The sequence below is a fragment of the Sphaerodactylus townsendi genome, linkage group LG04 (assembly GCF_021028975.2).
Source record: "Sphaerodactylus townsendi isolate TG3544 linkage group LG04, MPM_Stown_v2.3, whole genome shotgun sequence".
Classification (NCBI taxonomy): domain Eukaryota; kingdom Metazoa; phylum Chordata; class Lepidosauria; order Squamata; family Sphaerodactylidae; genus Sphaerodactylus; species Sphaerodactylus townsendi.
This window is the reverse complement of record NC_059428.1, coordinates 77,510,273-77,536,514: the sequence shown is the minus strand read 5'-3', so window position 1 is coordinate 77,536,514 and position 26,242 is coordinate 77,510,273. Positions and strand designations below refer to the sequence as shown.

At 42.7% G+C, this 26,242-nt stretch overlaps 1 protein-coding gene and 1 long non-coding RNA gene across 3 annotated transcripts in view; one reads left to right on the top strand and one right to left on the bottom strand.

Moving 5' to 3' along the window:
- Nucleotides 1–12,778, bottom strand: part of TAB3 (TGF-beta activated kinase 1 (MAP3K7) binding protein 3) — a 37,968-nt gene extending 25,190 nt beyond the window's left edge. Inside the window, exon 1 of one of the 2 annotated variants that reach the window (XM_048494616.1) lies at nt 12,590–12,778. The gene's annotated coding sequence lies outside the window, so the exon portion shown is untranslated. The remainder of the gene's footprint in view (nt 1–12,589) is intronic. The other variant, XM_048494615.1, reaches the window with a different exon arrangement.
- Nucleotides 12,779–12,952: 174 nt separating this feature from the next.
- Nucleotides 12,953–18,094, top strand: LOC125430578. Its single transcript, XR_007244192.1, has 2 exons — nt 12,953–13,696; nt 17,153–18,094. It is a non-coding gene; the product is annotated as an uncharacterized LOC125430578 (long non-coding RNA).
- The last annotated feature ends 8,148 nt before the right edge of the window (nt 18,095–26,242 follow it).

Sequence of the window (26,242 nt, the reverse complement as noted above, 5' to 3'; positions counted from 1 at the left end):
CAGAACTGAAAGAAGAGTATTCCCTCGCCCTTCTGTCATGTGCCCATTAGGGCAGTAAGAGTGGTTGACTCTGACATGAGATGGAGGGGATGTTGGAACACTTATTTGGAGCTGAGCTTTCTAGAAGCTTTTGAAGTTTGATCTTCAGGGCTGGCCTGGACATGCACAGCCCCGTGTATGCCTGCACAGAAGACCACCCACAGAACAAGGGTTACAGGTAAGTGCAACACTATTTTTCCACATTTTGCAAAAAGGTTTGCTGAAAATAACATGGGTCAAACAAGATGCAGAGCTAAAGATAAAATGGCTTGTGTGGAAAAACTTTAATGAAATTGTTACTCAGTTTTTAGAAACCTGGATACTATATACTGTACTTTCCCCCCAAAGTCGTATGAAGATACTGAGCTTTCATTTCAATACTCAGATCAAAAAAACCACACAGGTGGCACAGCAGACTTGCCGAATCATACAACTGCAGCTAATGATACATCTCCAAAATGATTCCATGTGTTGAAGAAGCTGCCCATCTCCATTACAAAGTATACAAACTGGATGTGGTGGCTCATCTGGTTTTCTACCTCAGACTCAATTACATAATGTACTAATTTTATTATTATTATTTATTGGGTTTATAGACCGCCCTCCCCCGAAGGAATTGTATCTTGATTTCCCAAAATAAATGTTTCCCAAAGCAGTTCACAATCAACAAAGTCACACAATACAATTAAAATTGCTACTAAAATAATCAGTGGAAGAATAAGAAAATAAGAGAACAGCAAACACAACAAGAGCATTGTAGGGAATATAAAACTGTGCTCCAAAAAGATCAGCTTAACCATTTCTTAATGTTCTTTCTGCTACTTTTAAAAAGCTCATCAGTTGGTTGTGATTTTTTATGGTTGTTATGATTTTGTAACAGCTTTTTATTTAGGGCAAAAAGAAACATATAGCTCAGTGATGGCGATCCATTGACAGAGGTGTCAAAGGTGACACACAACAACATCATCAGAATTCACCAACACCTGACAACAATTATTGTGTGTCAAAGGTGACACACAACAACATCATCAGAATTCACCAACACCTGACAACAATTATTCTCTCTGAGTTACCAAAGAGATTGAACAAATAAAAATACAAGAAATATGTGACCTTGTACTACCCAAATCTTAAAATGGATTCTCACCATCTGTATCAGCCTTGGATTTGAGGGTTGGTGACAAGGGAAGTCCTTAGCAATGATGTAAACTCACACACTATCCCTTCCTTCACATGCCTATTTCTCCCAAGCCAACAAGGAGCAGCTGCTATAGTCAAGTGCCCAAATGGCACTACTTCGGCCAACTAATTAAGCATCTCCTATTTTTTGTAGGAATCCTTGAAAACCAATCAATTCTTTTTCTGTGGCCAGTGATCATTCACCAGGAAGCTGGAAGGTACTGGTTAGGAAATGGGTTACTATCCCAAATATATCCAAGGAAAGCCACCAACCACACTCAGGAGGATCCAAGAGAACACAGCCCACCACCAAGCTAAGAGTGTTCCTGCCACCTTAACTCCTTACTGCCTCAGCACCCCTTCTGTGGTATAAATATTTGGCCATTCATAGTGTGTGTTTGTTCTGGATCCATGCGCACTCCCTCCACTTGTGTGTGGGCAAAGACAGAAGAGAAATACTACACTCAGCTCTAAACTGACCTCGATCACATTTGTCCCCAGTATAAGTGGAAATGTCTCCCGAACAAGAGTTTCCTGTTTTTCCTCCTCTGGTTTCATTCCCCCCACCCCAATATCTGTAACTTCAAAACTTCTTCCAGGGTTCTAGTGATCATCCCTGGTATTTCATTGTCTCAGGCTGCCCAGTAAAATTCAGACCACAACATTGTTCAGAGGGCAAAAATGTCTAGGAGAGACTGTCAATGATTATGCCATCCTTCCTATTGAGATAAATTAGCTCTAGTTTTCAATAGATTTCCCACCATGCCATATAGTAATCACCCAAAGACTATCAAGAACCATTTAGAGCCATCAGTCTCTGAAGGATGGACCAATCTAAATGGTTCACTATCCTTGATTTTTATTTTATTTTTAAACGTATTTTTCTAGTATTGGGGTATTTTAATGACAGTTGTTTAATAACAGTATTCATCAGTCTCATAAAAATCACCAGTATCCAAGAACAAAAATCATGCAATACATTTTATTAGGATCAAAATATTGCACGACGTAAGTTTTCACATTCTCCAGAATGTTCTTTCACAGTGGAAGTTGATCAAGGAGCAAAGGTGGGCGGAGAGAGATGTGGCAGGATTTCGTCTTAGAATCTCCCCTCTGCTCCCAGGATAGAACACCGAATAGACTTGGATAGATAACAAGGTGTGGAGTGCAGCTGCTATCAGGCTACAACGTTGGATTTTAGGAGAGAAGGAGTAAGGGCAGTCTCCAACTGAAAAGGTAACCAGCATGTGAGTTAAGTGCTATCAAGTCGCTTCCAACTTCTAGTGGCTCTATGAAATTTAAGTACTTGATATAAAATAATAGCTAATTAGTCAATTAAAAAAGTCAAGTCTGCACAATTAAAAGGATCAAACATTTTTAACTGCCAAATTAAAACAACATTTATAAAATGATGTTGCCCTTATTAAAATATAAAAGGGATGTAACCTCCAACACCTTTGTAGGATGGCAATTCCATAACACTGAAATTGCCACTGCAGAGAACTCTCAGTACCACAATATTCACCTTGCATGTTGATGGAATTTCTAAAAGAATTCTCTATTCCCTTACTGGTCTACCCCATCGTCAGGGAGTGATGTTGCGGTCCAGACTGCAGCTAGATATTCTTGATGCTTCCCTCCATCCTGCTTTCTCTCATCTCACTTCTCTCTATTGTCTTGAATGCATAGCATTCATGGATCTCAACAATTCTAGCATTTATAGTTCCACTAATAGTAAAGCCTATTGTACGAACAAATAAAATGGGCTCTAGAAAACTGTTAGTGAGTTAACAGGGCCCATCAAGGGGGGGCAACCCCTCCTGCCTCCCCCCCCCTTGGCCTTGCCTCCTCAGCTCCTCCTCCTCCTGGATGCCTGCATTGGCATGCAAGGGATAATAGCATCCACTGAGTGGGGAAACCCCTCCTTCCTTTCCTCCCATCTGGCCCTGTGTCACCAGCTCTCTCCTCTTCCTCCTCCTGTTCCTGGATGCCTGCTCCTCTTCCTGGATGTCTGTACTGCCACACAACAGTTTAACAGCACAGTTGCAGCCACCAGTAGTCATGAATGTTCCACAGGGAGAGGCCAATGCCTGCAGTTGTTCCCCCTGAGGCTGTTGCAGACAATACATTGACCATAATTATTCAGCAGCAGGGGAGAATGTTGAGTGCATGAGAGTGAATAACAACCACAATCCACTGATTTTTTGTGGGGTTTTTTACACATTATGTGTAAGCCCTGCCCTCAAGCTGTGTGTCCGTGGCGACTGGTTGGAAATGATATATGTACGATGACTGGCTGGAAGAAAGTTGTACCACCATGGCTAGACTTTTATATAATATAACACTGCATTTGGTTTTAGGGATGCTCTGTGTCACAGATATCTGGTGAATTCTGGGAAATATTGGGCACCACAAATACTGGATCATTTGAAGGAAGCCCAGTGGAGGAAGAGAGAAAATAACTTGACAAGGGATGGCAGAAAGGGAAATTGGTTTAGATTTGTCATCTCAGTCAGAGAAGACGATGTCTACTGTATGGTTGGCCACTATTTGAAGCCAGGTTTTCTGGAGTTGCTGAAGCTTGTACTCCGACAAAAGAATATTCAGAAAATCTTATCGAATTAGCACCATGAATTGAACCTAGAATAAATTGATAACATGGGCAATATAGGTGCATGTCAGCAGAGAACAGACAGCAATATTTTCTACCAACTTGAGTTCAAGTTATCTTATACAACAGTCATATATAAAGCACATTGCCAGGAAGTTACACAAGTGCAGAGTAGCATAGACCAGTGATGGCGAACCTATGACACGCGTTTCAGCACTGACACGCGTAGCCGTTTTTGGTGACACGTGGCCGCATGCGGGTGGGGGGGTGGAGAAGGGAGCAAGAGCCTGGAGGGAGGCGGCTGGGATTTCCCTGCAGCAGCGAAAAGGCAGCGAGGACTGGGAGATGGGCTGTTGCTGCTGTTCTTCCTCCTTCTCTTCCCAGTTGCTCCCACCGCCGGAAAAGAGCAGCTTCTGCCATGGCTCAAAGGCACGCAGCGGCCCCTCATGGCCAGGCATCAGAAGGCTCTCCTCAAGCCGGAGTGCGACTGATCGAGGGGGCCGAGTAGGCCTCCTCTTCCCAATCGCTCCCACCACCCGAAAAGAGCAGCTTCTGCCATGGCTCGCGGCACTGAGAACTGCCGCGCACCTGCTGCCTTTCCCACCCTTCGTAAAGCAGCGTCCTTCCCCTTCCTTTCCAGTTCTCAAACCTCGCTTGGTGTCACAGCTCCATGATCAGCCCTGCACTGCAACTCAATCACACACCCTTTTAGCCCTTAATTAGCGCCAAAGAGGCGCCTGATGTCAGGGAGGGTGACCCCGCCTCTCGTCCCCAGCAGCAGCAACCGGCAGCAGGTGCGGCCGCAAGCCATGGCAGAAGCTGCTCTTTTTGGGCAGTGGGAGCAACTGAGAAGAGGAGAAGGAAGAAGAGTGGCAACAGCATCACCCCTCTCGGTCAGTCGCACGCCAGCTTGAGGAGAGCCTCCTGCAATGCCTGCCGATGAGGGGGACTCCTGGGAGGAGGCGCTCACAGACGCTCATGTGAGGTGAGTGGGGAGCGCCCATGGGCTGCTTTACGAAGGGCTGCAGGTGGGAAAGGCAGCAGGCACAAATGGGAAAGGCAGCAGGCACGCGGCAGCTCTCAGCACCATGGCCCTCCAGTCCTCCCCGGTGCTGTTGCCACTCTTCTTCCTCCTCCTCTTCTCAGTTGCTCCCACTGCCCGAAAAGAGCAGCTTCTGCCATGGCTCGTGGCCGCACCTGCTGCCGGTTGCTGCTGCCGGGGACGAGAGGTGGGGTCACCCGCACTGACATCAGGCGCCTCTTTGGCACTAATTAAGGGCTAAAAGGGTGTGTGGTCGAGTTGCAGTGCAGGGCTGATCATGGAGCTGTGACACCAAGCGAGGTTTGAGAACTGGAAAGGAAGGGGAAGGAGGGTGCTTGAGGACCCCTGCTCTGCCAGGCCACCTGCACCCAGGAGTCGCTCCGTGCCGCTGCCTGCCCCTCCCACTCCTCCGACGTGCTCCTGGTCACCTTCCCCAAGTCCGGTGAGCTGCTTGCCTGCGTGCCCCCAAAGCTTCCAGTTGGCCCAACGCACAGGAAGGGGGACAGGGTGCCCAGGGAGCTGGACAGGGGGCGGAGGGTGGTAAAATTAGGTGCCTCGACTTATATTTGGGTCGACAGAAGGCCATTGCTTTCACATCCTGCATGTGAGATCCCAAAGGCACCTGGTGGGCCACTGTGAGTAGCAGAGAGCTGGACTAGATGGACTCTGGTCTGATCCAGCTGACTTGTTCTTATGTTCTTATGACTCATACTCGAGTATATATGGTAAATATAGTTATATATTACAATTATACATTTTTGTTATTTAAACTATAAATATCACACAATTATGGGGGTTTTTTCGAAGTGACACACCACCCGAGTTATGCTCAGTTTTTTGGCAAATTTTGACACACCAAGCTCAAAAGGCTGCCCATCACTGGCATAGACAGTTCAGGAGTTAGCCTAGAAGGTCTGAAAGTCTACACATTATGCAGATGAAAGAAACCACTGGATTTTCAGAAAGAAAGCCAGTACGAGTTAGTGCAACAGCATTGCCTACCCTGTTTTCCCGAAAATAAGACATCCCCTGAAAATAAGACGTAGTAGAGTTTTTGCTGAAGTGCTAAATATAAAGCATCCCCTGAAAGTAAGACGTAACAAAGTTTTTGTTTGGAAGAATACCCGTCGAACAGAACACCAGAGCATGTAGCTGCGGAGCGGAAAAATAAGACATCCCCTGAAAATAACACATAGCGCATCTTTGCGAGCAACAATTAATATAAGACACTGTCTTATTTTTGGAGAAACACGGTAGCTCTTTGGTAGTGCAAGAGCACCACCAATCTCTTTATCTAATCTTATAACTACATTTTGTCTGGATTCAGTTTCTATTTGTTCACTTCATCCACTTGATCACAGCCTCCAGGCACTGCCTCAGAACAAAGAAATCAATTTCCAGAATTTGGGTTAATAAATGTAGAAACAGAGGTCACTAACATATTATAATAATAATAATAATAAGCCTTTATTTGGCATAACAATAATCATAACACAATAAAAAACCTGAGATAAAAGATATACAAATACAAAGGTTTAAGATAAAAGGTATACAAATACAAAGGTTTAAGATAAAATATAAATTATTGATTGTGCATCACCTCCAGTAAAAATTGTGCAACCAATTCACAAGTTTCATTGTCAGAATTGTCCAGAAGAAAAGGAAGTCTACTTGATTCTTCCATTTCACTAGGTATCCTAGAAAGAATGTTGGAATATTTTGATCTGATATTAGCAGATTTAGGGCAGCAAAGCAGTTGATGTGCCAATGTTTCAATTTGTTGTTCACCACAAGAGCATACCTCTTTACCGGCTCATTTCCAAGTTGTTAAATCTACCACGCAATAAAAGCCGGAGGGGAAAACATTGGAAGTTGGTGCAAGTGCGTGGAGGGCTCTTCTCTGCATTGGATTAGTCAAAAAAAATACAAATAGGGAGCTTCATCCTGTTCTGCTATAGGGTTATTGAAAGATGTAAGGGTGAACAAGTTTTCATAGCAGCCCTAAATAAATTAATCCATCTCGGGCTTTCCAACAATTCTTTTTGTTTTTAACAAGTTGTAGTGGATTCTGAACTAGATAGCGGGAAAAGCCGAAGCCCATGAGATATACCAAGTGATTCCAATCTTTCTTTTCGATCAGAGAGAACCATGGATTAGCCTGAGTATCAGACAAAGTAGGTGAATCAGCGAAAGTGCTCATCATGCGAGAAATGCAGGCGAAGCCAAAATTTAAAAGCTCTCAACCAAGCCCTATAAACTAATGAATTTTGGCCCAGTTCTAAACAGAGGGTCGCATATCGTACACAATTTGGCAGGCCCATAATTTTCACGGAAAAATTAGGATTGGACAGCATTCACGGAGTCGTCACCTGCTCGCACCCAGAGAGGTACTACATAAAGTAACGGCGCTTCTATCTCAGACCTACAGATTTTTAGTGCTGCTGGGACAAGGGAGTGGCCCTTTCCATAAAAGAAGCGTGCAATGGCAGAATAACTGATGGTAGCACCTGCAATAGCAGCTTTTTTTGTGGGGTAACCAGGAGAGGTTATAAGAAAATGTAATTCCAAGATATTTGTATTGGTTAACCTGCTCCACTGGCACTTTATTAATCGCCCAGTTATGTTTTGTATTGTTTGGCAAAGATCAAAATCTTGGTCTTTGATAATTGATGACTAGTCCGTTATCTGTACAGTACTGCCCACATCTATTCAGCAGTCGACTAAGTCCAACTTTTGAGCGAGATAGAAGGATGGTATCATCAGCATATAGAAGTATTGGAATATGCCTTGAGCCTAATTTAGGGGCATGGTTATTAATTTCCAATAAGGCTGATGGAAGGTCACTCAAAAATAAATTGAAAAGGGTTGGTGCTAACACACAGCCTTGCCTCACACCTTTAAAGGTAGAAATAGAATCAGTCATGAGACCTTCACGTGAGCACTTAACTCTGCAGTTTGTGTTGGTATAAAGTTGCCTGATTAGAAAAAGAAGTTTATTGTCTATTCCTTGTATAGCCAATTTATTCCAAAGACGTTCTCTAGAGACTGTGTCAAAAGCTGCCTTCAAATCAATGAAGGCAGCATAAAGTTTGCTTCTTGGACTTTGGAGTATTTATTAACCAAATGCATAAGAAGCATAGCATGGTCTAACGTGGATTTCCCCTCGTGAAGCTTCCTCATATTTGCTCTGGGCCAATGATGTGCTGATGAATCGTCCAGGCCTGTAGTTTGGATAGAAGTGTCTTAGCATATATTTTCCCAATGACTGATGTCAAACTAATTGGGCGGAAGTTGGCAGGATCCGATGGGTCACCTTTTTTATAAATAGGTACAATGACTGCAGATAGCCAAGGCTTAGGAATGAGGCCTGAGTCATTGATTTGGGTGAATAGATTGGCCAAAAGGGGTGCCCACCACTCTATATGCGACTTCAGTATCTCTGGGGAAATTATATCTGGGCCAGAGGCTTTACGGGGTTTCAATTCAGTTATTAGATCCATGATTTCCTGAGTTGTAACAGGAGGCCATTTGGAATCATCTAATGATGGAGATGGATGATAAATGTTACTGGTCTCTTCCTTTTGGAACAGCTTCGCAAAATGATCTATCCAAACCTCAGGGAGAATGGAAGAAAACGCCCTCATTTTATTGGAGTCAAGTCTGTTTGTCAAGGCCCACTAACATATTAATCATAACAAACTAAAAACCTACAAGTGACTTCAATTACTTGCATTATATACATTAAGTAGCATTTGTAACCATACCAATCCCTGTGGAATCTCTTCCAGCGGGTCCTGAGGAGAGGGTTCAAGGTGCCCAAGGCTGACTTTGTGTCCTACTGGACAGAATACACTGCAATCATTAGGCCACAAGCAGCAAGATTTCTAAACGAATAAAAATGAACAGTTTTTCTAAACTGTTATGAATGGCATGATCAACCAGATCAGAGACTGCTAATAAAATCAGCAAGGAATAACTTTTTATTTATAAGAAATACTGATAATGAAGTCTAATCAGCTATACAAGCAGGCCCAAAGTCAGACTGAATAGGGCTAAGGTATTATGTATAATTCAGGAATACCAAGAGTTGCTCTGGTCCTCTGACCTTGATCATCTTGCCCCAAGAAGGATATGTACGGATTGATCAAAAATTGGCTAGTTCTACATTACTTGAGAATATTCAAAAAGGATATTGAAGTGCTGGAAACAGTACAGAAAAAAGCAACCAAGATAAGAAAGGACTGGAGCATCTTTTTACAAGCAAGCCAGGAACTTTTCAGTCTAAAAAAATGATGGCAAAGACAAACATGATAAAGATTTATAAAATTATGCATGGGAGACCAAGGAGAGATTTTTTTCTTCCTCTCTCATAATACTAGAACTAAGAGGAATGCAACAAATTTGATGGGCAATAGGTTCAGGACAACCATAAGGAAACACTTATTTACTCAACAAATAATTAAATTGTGGAATTCACTGCCAGTAGACATAATGATAGCCACAAGCACAAATAGTTTCAAATGGAACTTAGCCAGGTTCATGCAGAAGAGGTCCATCACTGGCTAGTCTAGTCACAATGGTAACTGAAGGCAATCTCCATTTACAAAGGCAGCAAAACTTTGAAAACCAATGGGAGGAGAGAGCATCATGGAAGGCCTCCGTCTCTATGTTCTGTTTGTTCGGCACTCTAGGTCAACTGGTCCACTGTTGTGTGAAACAGAAATCTGGACTAAATGTACTACTGATCTCAGCCAGCCCACAAAAGCTGCACCTCTCCGGGTACATATCTGTCTATGATTAAGTTAAATATTTCCCAGACCCAAATCACCATTCCTTCGGATCACCAAAGAACCTATCTGGTGTAAGGCTGAAGATATTTTGGGAAAACCTGGGCTTCCTGGAAAACATGACATTCTGGGAAATTACGAATGGTGTTGCCTCAACACAGATAACTGAAGTGTCTGAGAACTTAAAGTCTGGGATTCCCTTACATCAATCTAGAAGCCCCCACAGTAAACTCACATGAGATTATTATGCAACAGGGTGATTCAACAGAATCCCTTACAGGGCGCTAGCACCCAACACCAGGTGCAAACATTCAAAATAGCTCTCTTTTCCATCCAGGCCTCAGTAATGCAAAACATGACAGCTTCATTATCCAGGAGTTATACAAGCTTCAACAGCTTTGCTTATCTGATATGGTCTTCTGTATGTGCCAAGTTACAAATGGGCAAAATCAGCAATTCCCTGTACACATGCCTATTCTGCTATGGCCCCCATCTTGTGGAATGGTCTATTTGAGGAGCTCCTACTCCGCTGGTTTCTGTTAGCTATGCGAAGTTGAATGTTTCAAGAGGGCTTTTCCACATGGGCAATATTACTATGAGCCACAAAGTTACCTGGATAAGTTATTAGGTTCTGTGGTCTTTATTACTGAGTAAAGGATGCTGAAACTAGCATCCTAATATGGAATTTTGCATAATTCAATAAATAAATTTATTTATTTATTTATTTATTAATTATGAGATTTATAAGCCGCCTCACCCCCAAAGGGCTCGAGGCGGCTCACAGAATGGCTGCACATTCAACGACAAGAAACAGAAAATATCAATTACAAGAGTGCAGCTTAATTCATTAAAACTTAACTTAAAACTTTAAAACTTAAAACAGTTTCAATTACCTATCAGTTAAAACATCAAACATCAAAGATCAAAGCGCCCGATCTACAGGCCAGGAGGGAGGGATAGAGTCCGAGACCCCAAGATGGAAACCAGGGCCGACCAGATAGAAGCGGCAGCTTCAGTGGGGGGTAATAAAACCGCGGCCAGCCCCCCCATAGGCCCGGTGGAATAGCTCAGTCTTACAGGCCCTGCGGAACTCACCAAGGTCCCGCAGGGCCCGGACAGCTGGAGGAAGAGCATTCCACCAGGCAGGGGCCAGGGCCGTGAAGGCCCTGGCCCGGGTCAAGGCCAGCCGCACCATCGCAGGGCCAGGGATCTCCAGCAGCTCTGCCGCCGCCGTCAATACTTATAATTTGATTCAGTTCTGATTTTAGATTTCTGGTTGTTTCTACAGGCCTAATCCTATTACACTGTTGTATATACTGATTTACTCTGTGTACTCTGCTGTGAGTCCAAGGCAGAAAGGCAGACTATGAATAATATCTATATTTTTAAAAAGCTACAATAAAATTACTCATATATTTCAAATGTTCACACATCGAAAAAAACTGTACAAAGCTCACCACAGTGGTAAACATTAACAAGTTACATGTATGACAATAAAGTTGTTAAAACACATGCTACCCTTACTTTGTGTGAATTGATGAAACAATTATTTTAATTCTCTATGTCAAATATTAGCCCACTGTATCATCGCAATGGGCCAGTCCTTTAACACAATTGCCTCTCTCAGTCACTTGTAGCATGAGAAGCACTTCAGGGTTACTATAGTTGGCTTTTCTTCTTTTCTATCACAGATGCCCAACACTGGCATGCAAGAGCAAGCAGGTTACTAGAAGTTTTTGTACAGCGATACTTTTATGGGCTTATATGCATTAGCCAAAAAACAAAATAAAATAATAACCCGTATTAAGTAAAACAGCAAACACTAAAGATGACACAACTCTTCCTGTGATGCCCCCAATAACATTTTGTGATCTTTTCGACAGGGTGAAAAACATGTTCCTTCCACAGCAAGGTTACCCAGGTTCCCATTAACTAGAAGACAATGAAACATGCCAATAGTAGGACTGAATTTACATTAGCATTAATATGGCAATAAGAACACTTGAAAGAAATCATATGCAAAGACCTTTCTCTGCCATTTTTGGAACAGACTTTCTCTGAAATGCATAAACTTCATGATTAAAACAATCCCAGAAACCAGCACTGGGAGAAAATTCCTCTCCACTGCCAAGGCTTTGCTGCTACTACTGAAGCTCTTATTTCCAGAGCTGCCAAAATCAAAAGCAGCAGCATCATACTGCAGTCAACATGCTGAAGAAACAAGCCAAGAAAGGCAGCAGCTATTACACATGCAATGCTTCACAGTAAGAACAAGACAATAATTGTGACACTACCCACTATCCCTGTCATGTAAATGTATGCACAGGTGTGGCATATCTAAGCAACCCAAAAGAAGCCTCCAAAACAGACGAAAGTTTGGCTGCACATGTAGGTGTAGAGAAAACACTTTCACACAACACACCCTTTTGAATGTTACCTAGCTGCTGGTTTACTCAACACCCATGGAAAATATCTGAATTTTCAGGGATCGTTTTAAAAAAATCTATGTAAGAGAGGTGTGGCGGCGGGGGGGGAGGGGGGGACAGTGCCACACAAGGCCAAGAAGACTCCCTAATGAGCTTCACACACAGGCCTCTGAGAAAGTGGATCACCGCTATTCTGAGCTGATCTTCGAAACCAACCAACGCCGTCATAAGGTTTACGAATAGTAACACTTCGACGTATAATATAGTCTACTAATACTGATTTTTTTCTCATTCACTACAAAAAAAGTTGGGACAACAAAGGCAAGATTATCCTTACTGACACTTCCCATCAGGGCAACCTTTGACGAAGGGGCATAATTCAACTCCTGGCGCACCCTTCAGAGTCCCCCCATCTCTTCCTGCTGTTTGGTATGCAGCCCCCCCCCCCAACTCCCCCCACTTGCCCTTTATGACCGCCCAGGAATCGTCCCCCTCCAGGTCTCACCGGTCGCGGGGGGCCCGCTTCCATTACGAGCATCTCGCACCCCCCTCCTGCTCAACCCTCCAATGCAGGAGAGAGGGAAGGGGGGCGGCCAGGCCCCCTCGCTTCGTGGAGAGGAGGGGGGCTCCCCCTTCCCGTCTGCGCCAGGCTAAGGGAGGGGGCGGAGAGAAGGGGCGGGTCGGCGCGCAAGGCACGGCTGGGAAGCTCTTCCGGGATTCGGCAGGGAGGCGCTTAGCAAGGGACCACGGCCTAGCCGGCTGAACGGAAGGCGGGACTAAGGGTGACAGGCACCTCCCTTCCCACTCCGCAAGAGACATTAAAACTGCCAAGCCCTAGGCACTACCGTCACTTCCGGGCCGCGGCTGAACCTCCAGGATTTCTCCATATGCGGGGGAGTGGTGGGTGGAATATAGAAACAGGAAACGTGCAACCAAGGAAGCGTCAGAGACTCCTTTCATTGCAGTGCTTAAAAAAGCTTTGCCTCATGTACCCAGAAAGTTGAAGGAGTCCAAGCTTCCTTTTTCAGAAGCCTGCTATGTGATGAATGGAGCATTTACTCTCAAATGCTTATATCCTGGACATTTTATTTCTCTCTAAAGTGATACTAATTTAGCTGATCTATCACCAACATCTCTGCTTATGCCTGTTATGGGACTCAGTAATCTTACAAAAGAATTCTGCATCTGGTTTATCTAATTCCTTTTTCTGCATTTTTGGATAGAGGGCACGACGATGGCAAAGCAATGTAACAGAAGGAAGCTTCAGCTTTGCAATACTTGAGATTTGAAATTAGAGTATATAACCACTCTTAACAGCCATATATAGGACCGCTATAAACCGCAACCGGAAGTGCTGTACGAAAACGATTGAGACTGTCCCCGGTACAGCATGTCTCTGAGCGCTGACTCTAAGCCCAGCTGGCGGAATTATCGCGATATATGAGGGAAAGTAGCGCTGAAAATGGTCAAAAGGTGACCGTCCGAAAGAGGGATTATAGGAAGGTGCCAGCAAACCACGTGACTGATAGAACACGCGTCGAAGGGTTCTGGAACGTGCTGGGAGGAAAGGAAAAATGTTCCGCTTTTGGCTATCCGATATCTTTTCTTTTTGGTAGGCTGCATTTGCCGTCCTGGTTTGGAGGGTGCGCGTGTGAGTTGGTGGTGTTTCGGATGCTGTGGCTGTCTGAAACGGACTACTTTGTGACTGTTGTCGTTCGCTTTGGTCGCTGTTGGACTTGAGTTGATTTCTGGTGGCACTGCAAGAGGAGTTCTTAAATATCTTTACATTCGCCCACTGAAGCTAATAAAGTGGGCTGCAATACGGTAACTTATTCATAAGCAGTGCACTCCCAACAGATTTACTTCCGTCTGAACGCATTAATTTCAATGGGTTTCGACTGGTGTAAGTCTTCAAAGGATTTCACTCTAAAGTTGTTATTTTCGAGCTTATTCGTTTAGCAGCTTAGAACCTCTTCTCTCCTTTACCATCCAGACTGTGTAGTTGCTTGATTCATGATGGGACTAACATCCACTCCTTTCAATATGCTTTCAACTTCACTCCTCGTTTTTCCCTTATGTTACCAGTTTACACATGAAAGACTTATGTTCTAATTCACAAGTCATGGCTGCTTCTTTAAAGATTTTGCAGTACAATTTTCCCTTGACATGTCTATTTGAAGTGAACTTAGCTGTGACTCATACTTGTACATGTTAGTTTTTAAGATGCCACTGGACTTTACCCTCCTGCCCATACCTTCTGGAGTGGAAGTCCCTGTAATGTACAAAACATGTTGGGCTAGTCGCCAACACCCCCCTCCCCCAAAAAAGGATAAATAAGAATCATTTTCCTTTCTCTTCCCAATGTATTTTTCTCATGGGTCTGGTTTTTTGTGTGTGTTTATGGAGGTGTTAGTTATATATTTATTCTATGATAGCCTAAACTGCTGTAATCCTTGGAACAGTGGGATACAAATTAACTACATAAAATTGTCAAAAAACAAACACACAATACAGGCAGAATTACTGCTCACCCACATCTATGCATGGTAAAAGCCTGCTAATTTTCTAGGTCTCCATTTGCTGATTTGCTTAGCCGAGGGATTCTAGTTGTGCCCACTGACTTGAAGTGATTCTTCCATCTTGCTCCTGGCTGAAATTGCTATCTTTTAGCAGTACTCAAGGCTATACAAGATGTGATGAGCATGTTTGTGTCCACCATGGGGGCATCGCTACCATTTAAAAATGATTTTAAAATGTTGTGAGTTCCTGGTGGCCTGTAGGGGGTCTTTTTTCCTCCATAGTTGCCCTTTTCAGGGTTGAAAGTTTAGGGTTGCCAGGTGCCCCCTTACCGCTGGTGGGAAACAAGGTAGTGGGGCTGCCAGCTCCAGGTTGGGAAACTCCTGAGATATGGGGGGAAATAGGGATCTTAGTTTGGTACAGTCCATACTGTCTGTCCTCCAAAACATCCATTTTCTCCAGGGGGACTAATCTATGCAGTCTGGAATTGAGTTGTAATTCTGGGATCCTCAAGTGCAACCTGGAGGTTGGCATCCCCAGCTGAAATACTGCCTGGCTGTTTTCAGCACTTGATAAAGGCACAGTAGATGAGGTTAAAACAAGAGTGCCTTGGTTTGTTGCACTGCAGGCCCTTGTGCCAGTTTTAAATCACTTTAAAAGGACTGCAGCATTTCCATGAAATACATGGGAATGTTTTCATGTCTAGTTTGACCCTCAGTGCTATTGTTGCCAATCTTCAGGTGGGGTGGGGAAATCTCCCAAAATTACAACTGATTTCCAGACAACAGAGATCAGTTCTTCTGGACAAAGATGCTGCTTTGGAGAGTTCGCTCTTTGGCATTATACCCCAAATGAAGTCCCTCCTCTGCCTAAACTCCCCTTCTGTAATTTACCTCAACATGCCAACATTGAATTTATACTCTCTTTGACTGGCTTGGGCTTTTACTAAATTGTGATGATCCAACACATGAAAGAGGTCACATACTGGATTTATATGTTGCACTGAACAACTGAGAGAAGGCCTGGTTTCGGGGTTAGAGATTCAACTTGAAATATGGTCTGACCATGGCCTACTTAAAGCCATGGTAGATAATAACCCCACCACTGCATATGAGAGAAAGACCGATTAACATGGTCTGCCCACAGAAGTTCATGAATCCTACTGGATTCCAGAATGCTTAGAGGGATTTTAGGATTCCAAACGCATGTTCTGTTGAGGCTGCAGTGGAAATGCACTCTTCCACCAGTGGGACAAAATCCAACCCCCTGGTTTACCACAGAGGTGCATGATATGAAGAGAGCTGTGGGATGTCTAAAATGTTGCGGGTGGAGAACTCTGATTGAATGTGAAAGATCTTGCCATGGAGTTACTTCACCATAAGACCTATGATGTGGCAGCGGCAAAGAAAGGTTACTTCTCTACTATTATGGTATCTGCTAGTTCACATTCATTGCAGTTGTCCAAGGTAGTTCAGCAACTGCTGATGCCTAAATCTGAGCCTCTAATGTCCCAGGAACAGTTGGCTGTGAAGCATCTGCCATGTTTTTTGCTGAGAAATTATCAAGAATACACTTTGATTTGGATGTCAGTTATAATCATGCCATCAAGTCACAGCTAACTTATGGAGACGCAGTAGGTTTTTCAAGACAAGAGACTAACTAAAATTGGTGGTTTGCCATTGCCTTCCTCTGCATAGTGATCCTGATGTTCCTTGGTGGTCTCCTACCCAAATACTAATCACAGCTGACCATGCTTAGCTTCTAAGAAATGCAGAGGCACACTAGAACAGGGGTAGGGAACCTGCGGCTCTCCAGATGTTCAGGAAGTACAATTCCCATCAGCCTCTGTCAGCATGGCCAATTGGCCCACTGGTAGGAACTGATAGGGAATATTCCCTGAGCATTTGAACAGGTCGATAGGTTCTAGAAAAGAAAACAACTGGGCTTGGGCTATTCATGGACCATTTTGACCCAATTTCCATTAAGGATGTGGGCAAGATCCTGGGATCTGTGAAAGACACTATTTGTACCCTGGATCCTTTCATATTCTGGCTATTAAAATCATGTAAGGACTATAACAGCAAATCTTTTTCATCTTTTATATACCAGTTACTAACTCAGGGCGCCTTCCCTCATCCATTCATCTGCTACTTTTAAAAAATCCCTACAGAAAAATGATGTGGTCACTTATTACCTGGTCTCTAACTTGCCCTTTCTGAAAAAAGTAATTGAGAGTACACATCAATGTGGAACTTCACCTGTGATGCTCCATAGGGCACAATTCATTCATCTATGCTTTTCAATCTCTAGTCCGAATGATGGTCCCTTTTTTCGTTATGACTGATCTAGCCATATTGATCCACACCACAGTGATATCCAGACTAGACTACTGTAATGCACTGCACATTGGCTTTCTCTCAAAATCAATTCAGAAGCTCAGATATTGTCAAGAGCTCATTGAAGCATGTATAACATCAGGTACCAGGCTCAATTTAAGGTACTGGCTGTTATATAGAGAACCTTTCATGGCCCTTGCCCATCTTATTTGCAGGACTGCCTCTCCCCCTATGCACTACCACAACTCTTCATGGATCAGGGCCAGGTCTTCTACCGGGTGCCAACCTGCAAAGCGTTTTCCTGCCATTCACCGTCCTAACCAAACCATTTTGGGAAGCAGAACTGCATAGCACCGCCACAGATGCATTACTGGCAGGTCCCACCCATGGTAGGTGGCCCTCAGGATGACTCTGCCATCTGGGTGAATATTGAATGGGAGTTCCGGAACTATAAAATATTGTCTCTGTTTTTCTCAGACCTCAATTGTGTTTAAAGCATATGTATTATTTATGCAGGGCCTGTTATGTTAAGTTTCTCATATTCATTCTTCCAATGAATGCTTTCCAATTAGTTATGTGTTCAGGTAAATTATGTTGGTTTCATTGGGTTTTACATACAATACAGCATTGCTTGGAGGTAAACAATTTCCCAATGTAATCTGGAATAAAGGAAGCTCAGTTGTCCTTCATCCCTAGCTTGGTGTATGTGTGGATTTGAATCTGACATTTTTACCCACATTTTTGCCCACCAAATTTTTTTCAAATATATTTTGCAACTTTCTCCCTTTGTTTTAATGGGAATTGTTTAAAATATGCATAGAAACTTTAGGAAGGAGGTTAATTTTTATTGTCGTTATTTTATATATTCATGAAATACTTCATTTACTCCTTAAGATATTTGTTTTTTATCAGATCCATCAGTTTCATGTCCTTTTGTCATGATGTTAACTTTTAAGTACTTCCTATGGCACTGTGCCAGAGATGCAGGGTGAAGTCCCACAGCATGTAGGATTTACCTAATGTGATCTAGAGGCCTGTTTGGTTTCTATGTGTTACTTAACGATGGCTTTGTAATATTTTCCATCTGTAATTAAACAAGTTTTAATTCATTTTCTTACCCTTTATATAAATAAATTGGACTAGCTCATCCAATTATAGTGCTGGGTGTTTTGCTTCCTTTTTTGGTTAAAATGCAAGGTAATAAGTGGAAAAGACTTATGGTAGATGAACATATAGTGATGAATGAGAAAAGATGTCATAGATTGGTATGGCTGCATAATAAATTATTAGTTGTGTTAAAGTTTGAGCTTGACACTGAAGGGGAGAGCCACATGTCTCATGTGTTTGCCCTTGCACATCGAAAGCAAGTTGCATATGACTGTTTTAAAAGAGAAAATAGAGAGCATGATTGAATGAAATTAAGCCGCCTCCTTCCCATCCCCTTTTTACCTTGGCTCAATGTTCTCTACTGCTTTTAGCCCTGCTCACTTCTGGTATGAAGGCCAGGCTCAGAGACAAAACATTCAAACAACAAATTACAGAAAAGTCAGGAGAGGAGAGGCAAGATATAGGGACTCCTACCCACATGTTCTAATGTCTTATATAGCATAGATAGAATCTCCATGCTTTGCCTATGGTTGGGTGAACATGTGAATAAATAAATGTGGATCTCTTGAGTCAGACCTACTTTGGTTTTTAGTAATGTCACAAATATTAGTCAGTAGTGCAGAAAGATGGGAAGAATTTTGACCCTTTTGTATGCCAGTGTACAGCCTCGGAATGACTTTCATACATAATGCTTTGCTTCATCCACATTTTCTTACTGTTCTCCCTCCATTACCACTTACGAGGGTACATAAAATCATACTACAATAGCAAAACCAGTTGTTTAGGACATTAATCAGAACCATGACAATACTGGGGACAAGCTGTCGTTTTTCATGTACTAATCACACTGTAAGCCAGATTCTGAAAGCCTCTAGCCTGAGAGAATATGGTTTTTAAAAAGGCTTGATTCTATACAACCAAAAATATCTTTTCTTTAGAGTAGATATGCTCTCTGATGGACAGCTTGAAACCCACAAAGCTTATATTTTTTGTATAGGTTTCTTTTATGAAGATCAGTCTGTAGTAACTTGAGCAGTTCTCGTACAACAAATGAGACCAATTAGCTTAGATATTAATTTCAACAAAAGCAAACTCTCACTCCTCTATGAACAATTCTAAGCAACAAAAACAATTGTGTCACAAGAAGAAGGTGTTCATAGTTAAATCTAGGCAGCAGAAAAGAAGGCAAATATTGATGTTGCAAAAAATGAATGAATCTCAATCCAATATAGAGCACTGGACACTTCCAAATCAAGGTGAGTAGTTATTTTAATATCTACTTCTCTATAATTAATGTCTTCCCAGTGCTAAGATCTCTATCCTAGGAAACTATGGCCGCTTTCCTTGACCCCGTAATGTGACCGGCGCCTCTGGGAGGCCGGGATAAGCGCCCGTCCCAGGAGACCGCATTCGACGCTGGCAGCTCCCCTCTAGGCGCCAGAAGAGCTGCGACTTCAAGCCGCCTCTGAAAACTGCCCTTTAAAAGCGTTGTTGTCCCTCAACAGCTGAAGTTCAATGGTAGCGGTCGCGAGAACGGCTGGCGCCGGGAACGCGAGCTGTTTCTCCGCTCCACGCTCACCGTGTCCCCGTGGAAATTGACCTGCTGGCCGTCCGAGCCCATACGCTGTCCTCCAGACCCCTGGAGGTGGGAGGCAGCATGAAAGCGAAGGCCGGCAACAACAGGCTGGCACCAGGCTTCTGGTGAATCGTGAACGGGAAAACTCCATACGCGGCGGAGCCGCCTGCCGATCTACCTGTCGGACTTCCTCTCCAGAGGAGCCATCCGCATGCTTGCATGCTGAGCGAGCCCTCCGCCTCTGCGCCGGCAGAATTCTTGCCGGCGTATGGAAGTTCTGCAGCCAATGACGGGCCGTTGCGGCAGAAGCATTAAAGCCTATCTGGCCCATTTGCAATAGTTTTCCCCCAGCCCTGAGCATAAATCTGAATATAATACAAAGTGAATGTAGCATTTGAAGTGTCTGATGAAGTGGACTCTGGCTTATGAAAGCATATGCCAAAATAAGTTTTTTAGTATTTGTGGTACCATAAAGATTCTTGGCATTTTGGCTGCAACAGACCAACACAGCTATGCTTCTGGAAGTAACTATCAACAGGACTTTAAACTATTAAATATGACTGGATTGAGGTTACTGATTGACCAACAAGATTCTAATTCAATAAGCTTTGCTGCATCAGTAACTTTTAACTACCTGCCTCTGAATACAATCCTATAGATAATGAACCAGCTTAAAAATCTCATTGAATTAAGATGGACTTGCTTCAAAAGAAACAAGCACTATCAAAAATACATGTCAGCTACATTTTACAACTGGATCCAGAAAGACTGTAACACAAAACCCTTTTCTGTTGTGGTTTTCAGTCTGAGCAAGCCTCTCTTTAGACTGTCTATTTAGGTCTATGTTACTTCGCTTTCAGCTCTGACAAATGTCAGTTTTACATAGCCAACATTTCACTGTTCTTTCACCCTTCATTTCTCAGGTTTGTTTTAGAAGGCAGGAACTCCTGTCAAGCATGTTCAGAACAGAGCACATAGACTCAAAACCAGCTGGAAACCTTTGAATGGGATTTGTAGTAGAGTCTCCTCACACTTTGCACAAACAATTTTAAACCTCTGTACTGCAGACGTTTCTTGTTTGAATTTAAAATACTTGGAAGGGGAAGAACCTGCAGGATCAGTGTTCTCAACTTTTAAGACAGGAAAATTGGGAAATATTCCCCATATAATTCCAGATGGTAGTCATGTTATTTTGTAGCAGCAGAATAATACAAGAGCCCAGTGTGGTACCTTAAAGACTTTATGGTTTATTCCAGCATAATATTTCTTAAATAAGGGAGCATTTGTCAGATACATGGAAGTATAAGTTTATCAGGACCATTTTACACACACAAGTAAGAGAATGGATGCAAGATGTACCTCATCAGCACAGTCTATAACAGTAGCAGAATGAAATCAGCCAGGAGATAGACCCTGGAGCTGGAGGTAACTAAATTGCTTCAAATTTTTTATATTTACTATCTTATGTAGCAGAAATACTGTGGCAAAAAAGTAAGACACTGTCATTGACCCAAAGGAAACAGGTCTTCAATAAGAGAGTTAATGGCCAATTAGACAAAAGTAAGGTTCCCTGTCCTTCAAACCACATGAACTATCCTATAATTCACAATCTGAAAGGATTTAAGCAATAAGTAGTTTAGTTTGTAGGTGAACATTTTCATGTTGTTAATTATTTCACCTGCAGTAATTCAGAGATGGTGGACAATATAATGATATAGCACTGCAGCATTCTATCAAAATAAATGAGTATAAATAGCTGACACAAGGTATATTTTGTTCAAGCCTTAGATTGCTTTGCTCAGTCAGGAAAAATTGGGACTTTATAGCACATATATGAGAACATAAATAAGAATATCTTATTTTGAAGTGCTGACAGCATTCCAAGGAGACCACTTTTGTTTTCTATATTCTAAAACAGTTTCTAATTACATTGCATAACAAAAAGAGTAGCAAATTGTTTCAACTTAAAACACAGGAAGTCTAAAAACCTATTCTTGGCTGTATCTCCTAACTCATCACTCCCCTGGATTGAGATCTGCAAATGCATTCATGAAGTTGCAAAGGCTTCTAATGAGGCATCCCCCATTGTTTCTATTAAATTTTATGAGGTGGAAACCCCAATCGTAGTTACGAAATTGATTCTAAAACCATTAGCCACCTTCTCTCCAGTTCATACCTCTTATTTCACACAAACAGATAACAAGAATATGGAGCTTCCAGAAAGATTTCATTCATCAAAAAGTCACAGCCAACAAATTAACATCTATAGCTGTTTTGTCACAGTTCTTTTCATCTTGGCAGCTACAAGGTTAGAATTAGGAAAAGAGCAGAGTTGCCTCATTACCGGGAGGGCCAGATGTTAATTCCAAAATGGATTGAGCACATGTTATAACAGTTAAATATAGACATATAGATATAAAAAGAAAATATAATAGCCCAATCCTAATCCCCTTGGTGTTAATATGGCATCCTGTGTTATCTGAGCAGGAAAAAGAAATGCCGGAAAGACCCAGCTCCAGAGTTAAGAACACAGCTACTGAACTGACATCCATAGCAACACTGGCAACACCCACCAATCACGAATTGCATGCTGATGATGCCTCCAGGACAATCAAGACATGAAAGCAGTCAACCAATGCATAGCAGTTTCAACACACCTTCCCAACATTACCTTGTCTACCCACAGAACAAGGGAGTGAACAAAGGCAACATAGCACACGCCACCAGTGGTGGGATTCAAATAATTTAACAACCGGTTCCAGTGGTGAGATTCAAACAGTTTTACAACTAGTTGTTTACAAGCATCATTTTAACAACCGATTCTGCTGAAGTGGTGCAAACCTGCTGAATCCCACCATTGCACACCACTCTATGGAGAACTGCAATGTGCCTAGTAAGAATCCTATAACTTCCACAGTCCTGGAATCTCTGCTGGTAGGGAATTCAAACCCCCTTCAGTAAACATTCCTTCCTGAGAGGAGATATAGCCATTCAAGGAAATATAGCCATTCAAAACAGTTCACAGAAAGATTTCCATATCTTTTTTGTAAGATGTAAGTCTTACAAGACATCCCATGGTGTCTTCGTTAGAATATCCAGCCTCACACACAGGTAGCATTCCTTCCACCTCCACAATAGCGCATCAGGGGAAAGCATTAATACGGGAAGTGGGAGGGAAGGATTGTAAACCTCACCAAAGGGGAAGCAAAAATAAGGCAAAGCTCTTTTTTGCATCAGCATCAAGTGAATCAGGGCCAAAAGAGATAGAGGAGGCAAGGATATACATTATACTGAAGAACATTCCTCTAGTCCTGAGCACAAAACAATAATAAAGGAACATATAATTTATGTTATCTTGATTTACTTATATTTATTAATAATTTATATTGATTATTGTAATGTTTTATTGTTTTACAGTATCATTTTTACTTCTAAAATGCTTTCAGCAGGACTCGAGAGCAGTGGCATAGTGCCCATAGGGTGCAAGGGGTCGCGATACCCCGAAATGGATGGCAATGGTGGAGAAGCTGACGCCATAGCGCTGGACACACAAGCGTTAATTAATGCGCCCTGGCATAGATTTCCCCTTGCTTCTGCCTCTGCTGAGAAGGATCGCATTATACATTTTCCTAGAAGTAAACAGATAAATTTGGAGTCCTTCCATTTGGATTTATGAGTATGCAAAACCAATAAAACATCCAAAGGCAGAAAAAAATTGCACAGAAAGGCATAGCATGGTGGAACATTACAGGCATACATGAGATCCTCAGTTCAAACTTTGCATGTGGCTAACCAAAAGACAGCATAGGAAGAAGCCCTGTACGCACCTGAGATTTTACACTGTCTGACTCCAAAAGCAGCCTTCCTGTTGCCCAGCTTCACGGAGTGAACACCTTCTCACCCTGTGCAGACTCTTCTATGCCCTATCTCAAGATGCTTCCTCCTCACCAGTATTGGGTCCTGTTTATACTGTCATTTTCCCCATTCCAATCCTGAACTTTAGAAGATGCCTGGAAAATGTAGACCTGCAGGAAAATTTGCAGCACAGCCTGAGACTCGCATGTCAGTGAAAGCTGTCTTGAGGCCTACAGGTCTCCCCACTCCACTGGGCTAAATAAAGTAGATGTTGCCCACCGAGTCCATGGGTTTTGTTCCCGTTGCAATCACACTGGCATTTTAGGGAAGACTTTGATCACGTAAAAAAAATTTCAAGGCCCCCCCCCCACACACACACACACTGTTGGGGACCTGTTAGGTAATTTAAAAGGCTTGGGGAAAACAAGATCGCCTGGTCTGCCTGCTTTGTGGGCTCACAAATTCTTCCCTGAAATGGCAGCAGTGGCTATCAGTTTAACCCGTGGCTGCCATAATGTCTAGTTTGGTCCTCAGCGTCAGAATCATGACAGATGTTATGCCCATAACAGACTACAGATCATGATAGAAAGCTGAAACCCTAAAAACCAGAACTATTTTATATCAAAAGGAAAGAGAAATCAAAAGCATGTAAAAGAAGTGAAAGCTTACAGGCTATAGAGCAGTGGTCCTCAACTGTGGGTTGCGACCCCTTTGGGGGTTGAATGACCCTTTCACAGGGGTCACCTAAGACTCTCTGCATCAGTGTTCTCCATCTGTAAAATGGATAAATATTAGGGTTGGGGGTCACCACAACATGAGGAACTGTATTAAAGGGTTGCGGCATTAGGAAGGTTGAGAACCTCTGCTATAGAGCACTGTGGCTAAGATTACACTTTTAAATTTCAGTATTGCTCCATTAAAAAAATTCAGACATATTCATGAAAATGTACAATTATTTAATTGAGTTAACCAGGAATAAAATACTACCATTATACCATCCATTTTCAAGAACATAATAGCAGCTTTAACATGTCTATAGTAAATCTAGTTGCAGAGTATATTATTACAAAGTACCTGCAAGGACTTTAATGGACAGAGCATTTCATTTTCACCTGTCTCCCCCTTTCTCACTATTTCATCTTTCCCTTCTCTGGTAGCCCTCACAGTTCATCCCCCTTTCATACTTCCTTCTCCTTAGGAAAAGTTTAGCCAAATTGCATGATGTCCTCCTGTGGGCTAGACTGGTTAATGATTGGATATACAATAAGGTAGGTCAGAACAAGTGTGTGTGATGATCCTATGGTTACACTGTGAGCACCATGGCAGAGTGGGGATTTGAACCTGGTTCTAGTCTGAAACACTAATCCCTATCCCACTCTTATTCTCATAGAATGGCTGCTAGACATGTCATGCAAGTAGTGTGGTATGAACTTCCTCTGGGTTTTCTGTCATGCCTGACCCCAATGAGTCCGCCTTGTAAGGCTAAACATCCCTGGAAAAGTCGCTGCCCCGTCCTCTGTCCTTTACTGACAAAGGAGCCAGACTTTGAAGACTGGCAGAATTGTTGTGGTTGCCTAGTGACAGCTACTGAAAGCTACAGGTGCTGCTACTATTATTTGGGGGAGAGGGGTTGTTGGGTTGGGGTTTTTGTTTTTTGGGATTTCAATTTTTTCTGCAGCCATGGGGCTTTTTCAAATTTGCAAAAAGATCAGTCATCTGTTCATGGCCCTATTTTCTGGATTTAAGTATCTAGATGGGGCCATTTGAGAATTAGCTATAGATTCTGTCATTCTCCAGCTGTATTAATGACAACAAAACACAAACATTGTTGATTCCCTTTGTATTCCATTTTTCAGTGAATTAGAAACGCCTTAGAAGTCATACTTGCTAACACTGAGGGTATTGTAAGTTTGCATGAATGTGAGTGCAATCAAGCTGCAACATCTATCACCCCATTGATCGCCAGAGTTGATTTGACTGAACTAGCTGACTAGGTGGGTGTTCCCTATCTCCCTAACTGTGTGCTCAGTGGAAGAGGATGGCCATCCCACTTTTCTGTCAAGCGTTATAGCATGACAGCCCTAAGCATCCCTGGTTTAGAGACCTCCCAAAATCAAGCTCAAGAGGAGCCATTTCTCGTAGGATCAAGTTTGCCATTTGTGACAAATGCCTTTTTAATCATCAAAGTACCTCATTCTATCTGTTTAGTTTTATATCAGCACCTTTTAATGGTAGAGTGGTTACGGAATTACTGGATTTTAATTAGTTCATTTCTAGTGCAATCCTGTACACCCTTGAAATCAATGGGCTTAGAATGGAGTCTTCTGCATAGGATTGCACAATTAAAATGACAAAAAAGCTAGTACTGTGTTTGCTGGAATGTTTATATTCTAAATTCATTTTGAATATCAGGATTAATAATTGTGTAGCAGTACCTTAAAGACACCCCTGTTCTTCTGATCTTGCTGGAAGTGAATTTCTCTCCCTACAAGCACTAAGCCGCCGTTCCATACGGCCCAAAGCAACTGACCTTGAAAGTACGTTAAGGCTTGCCGCCGCTGGAAGCGCGCCCGTTCTCGAAACAGCGGCTTAATGCAAGCGCAGCAGCCGTAAACCTGATTCACAGCTCCCCAGAGGCGATCGAAGGTGCGCCCTAAACAACTTAAAAAAGGTTGTTGTGCAGAGAGAGAAGTGTCTTCCGGTGGCCTTGGTCACGAACAACGCCCGGAAGGGCAGCTGTCTCCCTTCTCCGCCCACTTCGATGTCT